Here is an 8,295-nt window from a genome sequence, read left to right as displayed (position 1 = left end):
TCCCTAACTGTGCCCAGCTGATTTCTGCTTGATTCCTTGACAATGGATGGTGTCACATGCCTTGGCCATGAGTTTCAGGAGGACAGTGGCCCCATGTGTAGCATTCACTCTTCAGTCAGCACACAGCCATGCCCAATAAACGTTTGTTGAATGGCTGAATAAATGAGCCACAACTTTGGTTAAGCTAAGAGGAATCCTTCGACACAAGGGCCCTTCCTCCCTGTCTTCCTCCTGGCATTGGCGACAGATAGGCCTGGGTTCAAGTCATGCTCCTCACAGGCTTTGTGACCTTGACCAAGTGACCTGACTTCTCTGAGCTTCACTCAACGCACCCAGTGCTTGCTTCAGGGGGGCTTTGTAAGATTAAGTAAGATCACATAGGCACTCCAGAAAATATGGAAGGACACATTTCAAACTGCCCTTGTCTTTGGGGCAGAAAAAACTTTCACAGTATAGTAATGTAGTGTTTGAATGTTTCACAATGTAAATGCCTTCATAGAAATAATTTTTTAAAACTGTTTTGAGTAATAAAATGGATTTAACATGCTCAGTACACAGTGAGTGCCAAATAGATGGTGGTGAGGAGGTTGTTTCAGCTAGAGCGTACAACTCCTCCAGCCAGGTAGCTGAACACTGAGAGCCTAGTGACCTTTCCCCTCAGGGTTCAAGCAGAGGGGACCCACCAAATCACCATCCAGACTTCACCCTAGGCCCAGATGATCTGTTCTGTGGGGGACCCAGGAGAGGAAATAATTGGAGGAGGCAGGTCATTCCACCAGGCAAATTGCAGGTCGGGTGGAGATTAGGGTGGGGTGAGTGATACAGGGCCAAAAAGTGCAGTGTCACAGATTGTCTTCATTTTACAGTTTGACAGCTTGTTCACCATGGAATTCTTTTTGCATTAATTTTGGTTTTTAAAATATTACATTGATGCCAGGAGCTGGGAGAGGGAGGAATGGGGAGTGACTGCCAACGGGTACAGGGTTTCTTTCTAAGGTGATGAAATGTTTCTGGAATTAGATAGAGGAGACAGTTGTACTAACTGCCACTGAATTATACACTTTCAAAGGGGGAATTGAATGGTATGAACACAATCTGGATCAAAATCATCATATTGAGATATTCTTTAGTTTGCATGCCCTAGAGATGCAATGTACAGTACTAGGTGTACTGGTTAATAATGCGGATTTTTTTCAATAGCTGGACTTACCCATATGTTGATATATATGCTATTTGATATGTATGCTATTTTATTGTATTGACAGCAAGCTTCAAAACTTCATATGTCAAATTTGCTGAAGGTGTTAACATCATAGATATTTTTACCCTTAAAAATGTCGTATTTTGTGCCAAAAAAAAGCATTTGCGGGAGGTTTTAATTCATTACTTTATTTTGAAGAAAAGTGCTGCTGAAAGTTATTATATACTTTGGGATGCTTATGGTGAACATGCTCCATCTTGAGATACTTGTGAACGCTGGTTTAAATGTTTTCAATGTGAAAGACAAAGAACGTCCAGGTCAACCGAAAAAGTTTGAAGACCAACAAATACAAGCATTATTGGATGAAGATACGTGTCAAACTCAAAAATAACTTGCAGAAAGATTAAATGTTGCTTAGCAAACAATTTCTGATCATTTACAAACAATGGGAAAGATTTTAAAGGAAGGAAAATAGGTGCCACATTTGATCATGAAACAACCAGAATGTTCCAGAAGAGATGACAAAGTAATTTTGCTTCATGATGACGTACCATCACACACTTCAAACCCAGTTAAAGACACACTAAAGGACCCTGCCTGGGAAGTATTAACCCACCCGCTGTATTCACCAGACCTGCTCCTTCAGATTACCACTTGTTCCGATTGATGGCACACACACTTTTTGAGCAGCACTTCAAAACGTACGAAGAAGTGAAAATTGGGTCTCTCAATGGTTTGCCTCAAAACAAGAAAAGTTCTACTGGGACAGGATCCACAAATTACCTGAAAAATGGAGCAAATGTGTAGCTAGCGATGGAAATTACTTTGAATAAAGCACTTTTGATGTTTCTCTTGAAATTATCATGTTTTCTTTGATTATAAAATCCACATTATTAACCGGTACACATAAGTGAATGTGGACAACAGCGTTGTATTATAATCATCAAACTCACTAAGAGAATAGAACTGAATTATTCCAACCCAGGAACAAGAAATAATTATAGAATGTGATAAAGATGCTAATTATTGCTAATAGGGCAATCATATTACAACATATAAATGCATCAAATTAACATGTACATATTAGATTTATACAAGTTTATATGTTAAATATATTTCAATTAAAAAAAAGAAAAGGAATGTAATTTACTTGATTTGCTGAGATTTGGGGCACCCCTTTAGATTTTGCTCAGGGAAATGCCTCGCTTGCTTGGCCCTAATCCCAGCTCCATGGACAAAGACCCAGGGATGCTGGAGGCGCTGAGCCTGTTTGCATGAGCCGGGCCGGCCCAAGAAGGAGAGGCCTAAAAACCAGGCTCCGGGGGACCATGGCTGAAGGCCTTGTCAAGAGGCAAAGCTGCAGGGCCCTCTTTCCATGGAAACTGAGGAATCCAGTCACAGTTAGGAGAAACAGAGTGTGTGGCTGTTCCAGACCAATACTCCAGAGCAAATGGCAGAATCCAGATCTAGCATCTGACATCATCTTACTTCAATTGTGATAAAAGTCAGGAAATCTACTTTAATTGTTCTCAATCTGGATGTACATTGAAGTCACCTGGAGAGTTTTAAAAAGTATTGATACTGTATCCAGTCCCCCAAATCCTTATCTGCTGATATGGGGCACAGCCTGGTGTATAGGAATTTTACAACTCCCCAAGGGTAGAGGACAGCCAAAGGTGAAAAACTAGTCCTCTAGCTGTTTTGGAGGCTGTGGTCCTGAACCTTGTTCGCATGAATCACAGCTGGGATGTTGTTAACACTATGGTGCCTGGTCACTTTCTCACCAAGTGTATCACAATGGCCATGGGAGGGGCAGGAATTTACTTTCTAAGAACTCTAAGTTTTTTTTTAAATATATTTTATTGATTTTTCACAGAGAGGAAGGGAGAGAGACAGAGAGCCAGAAACATCGATGAGAGAGGAACATCGATCAGCTGCCTCCTGCACATCTCCCCACTGGGGATGTGCCCACAACCCAGGTACATGCCCTTGACCAGAATCGAACCTGGGACCTTTCAGTCCGCAAGCCGACGCTCTATCCACTGAGCCAAACCGGTTTCGGCAACTCTAAGTTTTTTTACTGTAAGTTAAGATGAAGGATATTTTTCTCATCTAGGGTTTCTCAGACTTTGTGGGACAATAGAAATACAAGGTAAAATTGCAAAGTACTGGTTCTCATATAGGCTCAGTTATATCTCTATATTAGAGGTAAGAGGTAGGAAAGGCATCAGTACTTTGAAATTTACCTCGGTGATTTAAATATGCAGCTAATTGTGTCAGCCACAACACTAAGTTATGGAAAAAGGTGAATTCATGACAATTCATAAAGAAAGTGTTTATTAAGTTACTCTCGTGGTCAACCTGTTATGAAGACCTCCTTGAGAACAGTGACTGCAGCAATGGAGGGCAACTAGCATCAAATATGTAAAGAACATCTCTCTCTTTCCCAATTATTTTTGGGGGGCGTGTCTTTACAGAATATGCATTAGCTTTCCAGGTGTGTCCTTCGGTATGTTGATTCATAAAAATGTGCGTATAGAGGGGTCAGGGGTTGTATTGTGTGTTTGTGTGTGTGTGTGTGTGTGTGTGAGAGAGAGAGAGAGAGAGAGAGAGAGAGAGAGAGAGAGAGAGAGAGAATTATTTCTAAAAAGAATGGTGTCATATGTCTCACAGAGCTTAATATAGTTTGGAGTTTGTTTATTGCAACTCCATGGTGTCACTTAGCATTTTATTCTAGCATCTATTTTTCCAGTGGGTTTATAGTTGGGAATTAAGGCTTGATTGTGTTTGTATTGTTTCAAGGATGGAAAGCTCAAAGTCATTATCAATTCCATGCCATTTCCTTTCATTCTCCTTTGAGAATGTTACTCTCTTTTCCTCCCTATCAAGGTCAACTACACATGCCACCAACCCTTAGATTCACCTCCTTGAGACAAGAAAAAATATAAACATAACAAACCACACTGGTATGGGCGAGCCTGGGGTGTGACAGGGAGAGGCAGGAAGAGCTGCCTCTAAAACGGTGAAAATCAGAGAAACTGAGGCCCGCCCGAGAGAGTCAAAAGAGCCACCAAGTCAAGAAGTGGCAGAGAGGCAGAAGGAGCTGAGGGCAGGAAGGAGGAGAGAGAGGATGGGTGGAAGGAGCCCAGCCTCGCCCAAAAGCATTCAGAAGTGGCTGGCAGCACATTGCACTCAGGATTCCCTGGTATATGCAGTCGCTCCTCCAAGCCTTTTTCCCCATGAAACTTCCTCCTCACTCACTACTTTTCCAGGTTTAGAGGCCCGCCAGTTGCATTCCCCTTCCACCATTTCCTGCCCAGGCAGCTACCAGTGACATATGTCTTTAAATCTTTCAGATAAATTTTATCTTTTATGATAAAATAATGAAACCACCTGGAAAGTCACTCCTGCACCAAGTAGAGAAATAAAGGTCAGCTTGTGTTCTGGTGTTACAGGGAGCCAAAAGACAGGTCACTGCCCTCCAGTCCTACAATCACCCATTTTAAAGGCAAGGTCGATATTTGCCACCTGGCAACAGCAAGCCACACAAGGAATCTGAGCTCCCATTCAAACAACCAATGCTGTGACAGGGAACAGCAATGGGTAGGCATTACCCAAACATGCCACATTGCTTTTTGCCAAAATGCAGCCACCTGTTTATTTGTTTGCTTTTTACATAATCACTTTCTTTGATGCTGTAAGTTTTTTATTCTATTGCAGTGGTTCTGTTAGTTTAGTCCAGCTTAATGGCTGCTTCAGTGGAGAGACTGATTCTCTGAGCTCCCTACTCCACCATTATTGTTAATGTAACTGGGAAAATGTTTTGATATCACCTTTTTCTTATTTTCCTTCTTCTTTTTTTTTTGGCTGGTTGGTGTTCAAAAATTCTTATTTACTCTGTAAAATTTCTCTTTTGTATGAACATAAGGATCACAGTTTTAAAACTATATTATGATTTATTATGACTCATTGTATTGAATCAAGTACTTTTGAGGAAAACAATGCCTGCAATATTGCTACCACTTAGATCTGACTGAACCATAAAAGATGTCTGTCTGTATACTTTGTACAGCTGAAGCTGACATAACCCCTTCAGGTCCCACCAGGCACAAGATGGTCACATCCAAAATAAATTATCCACCACTGCAGTTGAGTAGGGAGAGGGTAGTGGGTTGAAAACTGTCCACCCGAAATTTGGTCCATTCAGAACCTCAGAATGAGATTTTAGATGGAAAAAGGATCTTTGCAGATGTGATTTAAATATGAAGATGAACTCATCCTGGGTTTAGGGTGGACCGTAAATTCAATGACTTGTGTTTTCCTAGTGATTTTCTGTATTTTACAAGCATACTTATAGAGCACATACTGGTTTTATAATTAAAAAATAAACGCTATTTTAAAACAGAGACATGGTGAGAAGAAGACCATAAGAAAAACATAGATAGAGATTGGAGTTATGCTGCCACGGGACAAAGAATGCAGCAACCAACCGGAGCTGGAAGAGAAAGGGGGGAATTCTCTGCTGTTGACAAACTGGGATTCAATTGTAGGATTTCCCATTTATTCTCAGTCAAACCATCAAAACCTAATCAGACATTGTCTTTAAAAGTCCACTGATTACCTGGTTTATTATATAGGTGTTCTGAAGATCAATGACCATGCCAGATGCCATCCTTTAAATTATCATTCCTGAACACCTTCCTTTTTCAATGTAACTCCCTGAAATCATAATGTACATCTGGGAATAATTACTCGGGAATAATTAATATGCATAGGAGAGAAAACCCAACTAAAATTAACTTAGGATAAAATAATTTAACATGACAATAAGAAGAGAGGAAAAAAGATTCAATGACTGAAGAAATCAACTCATATTATTGGGATTTGAGGAACAGATAATGTCTAAGTATTATTAAAACTTTATAACTAACACACTGAATAATTCCTCAGGCTAAATTACCTGTGTAGAATTTAATTTAAAGTTGAATAAAAATCATGATAAATAGAAAGTGAGGTATATACAGACAAGTAAAGATCTTTGTTGTCACATGAAACCTAATCTCTCATCTACAAAACTATCTGCTCTTCACATTTCTTTTCTCTCAAAAGAGTTTTTAAAAAGTACAACTATAATACAACAAAGCAACACAGTCCAGAGCAAGAAACAGGACTGACATTGATGGAAGCAAGTAAAACTTAGTGTGGCCTCATAGTGAACCAATTCCCAAGGGACACACCACTTGGCTTCTTCAACACAACCTTTTGCTATTTTTCATGTAGTTTTCATCTTTCTTGTCTTCTGGCTCTCTACCTCCCTGGCAAGCCTGTCTGACCTCAAGGCCACAGCCAGTCTCTGGATTTTTCACTTCCCAAGTCTGTCTCTGAATATCTCCAGGTGTCACTGGTCATTTGCACAGGGGCTGTGGGAGATAGAGACCTGCTCCTGGGATCATCTCTGCCCAATCTGAAGATGGTGCAGTGGTGGGTTGGGGCTGGTGTGTAGAAATGCAGCACCAGCATGGCCCAGGAATTATCTGCTCTATTCAGTGCAATTATTTTAAAAATATTTATGAGCCCTAACTGGTTTGACTCAATGGATAGAACGTCAGCCTGCGGACTCAAGGGTCCCAGGTTCGATTCCGGTCAAGGGCATATACCTTGATTGTGGGCACATACCCAGTAGGGAGTGTGCAGGAGGCAGCTGATCGATGTTTCTCTCTCATTGATGTTTCTAACTCTCTATCCTTCTCCCTTCCTCTTTGTAAAAAATCAATAAAATATATTTAAAAAAATATTTATGATATTTAAAGCACTTAAAGTTCTCCTTCACTGCTGCAGTCCTGGAGTCCCTGCAGTCTCCTGTATGCACAAACTTGTTGAGGCTTCTCCAAGGTCTCATACTGTTGCCTGCACCTGACCTCGTTGCCAGGATGGGAATTTATTTTTTTGACTGGCATTTTAAAAATGCTGGTCAGCCTTCTGGGAAGTGCAGACCTTTCACAATGTTTCCACTCGGTCTTGGTTGAATAGACTTGTCTTTTCTTCTCTAATATCTGAGGCATCATGTTTCTTTTGAGCATATTAAAGGCCAACAGGCAATGAAAAGATGTTCAACATCACTATTCATCAGAGAAATGCAAATTAAACTTCAATGAGATGTTACCTCACACCTGACAGACTGTCTATCATCAAAAAATCCTCACCAACACTTATTGTTTGTCGATTTTTTTATTATGATTTTTATCTTTCATATAATTTATGTGGCATATCATGTGAATTGATTTGCAAATATTGAACCAGCCTTGCACCCCAGGAATAAATTTCGCTTGATTATCGTATACGATCTTTTGAATGCATTTCTGAATTCAGTTTGTTAATATTCTATTGAGAATTTTTATATCTATAACTTTTATTTGTTTAGAGTTTTTGGATTACTAATTTGATATTGTCAGTAATAATCAGTCTGTATAGATTTTTTATTTCTTCTTGGTTCATTTTGGAAGATAGTATGTTTCTAGGAATTTACTAATTTCTTCCAGATTGTTAAATGTGTAGTATCTATACTAATAAAAGGGTAATATGATAATTAGAGTGGACATCTTCTGGACAACCATACGGACCTCCTTCCTGACAAAGCTGAGCCGGGCGCCTGTGGCTGTGCCTGGGCTGGGGAGAAGCCGCCCTCGGTCCCAGGCCAAGAAGCCACCCTGCCTGCAGTCCCAGGGCAAAGAAGCCAAGCCACCTGTGGTCCCAGGGCGAAGCTGGGAACCAGCTTAGGAAAATCCTGCAGGAGGAGAATTCTGTCTGGGTTTCCCCAAATTTCCTCAGCCCCTACTCACCCCTCTGTAAAGGTACAGAACAAGTGAGGCCCCCTAAATAAAAATCAGAGGTCTCCAGCAACTGATCCAGTGGGCCTCTCTCATCACAGTCATTTGGACTGGATGGCATTTGAGTATTTATTTAGGCACCATGACAGAGAAACACAAGCTCAAGTCATGATCTCTACCCTTAAATAATTCACAATCTTATTAGAGTGAGTAGATGATAAAAGTGAAGTAATGACATCAGAATGTAAGGAAACAATACAGAGAGGA

Source organism: Myotis davidii, unplaced genomic scaffold (genome assembly GCF_000327345.1).
Source record: "Myotis davidii unplaced genomic scaffold, ASM32734v1 scaffold679, whole genome shotgun sequence".
NCBI classification, from domain to species: Eukaryota; Metazoa; Chordata; class Mammalia; order Chiroptera; family Vespertilionidae; genus Myotis; species Myotis davidii.
The sequence above is the reverse complement of the archived record's forward strand: the minus strand, read 5'-3'. Positions refer to the sequence as shown.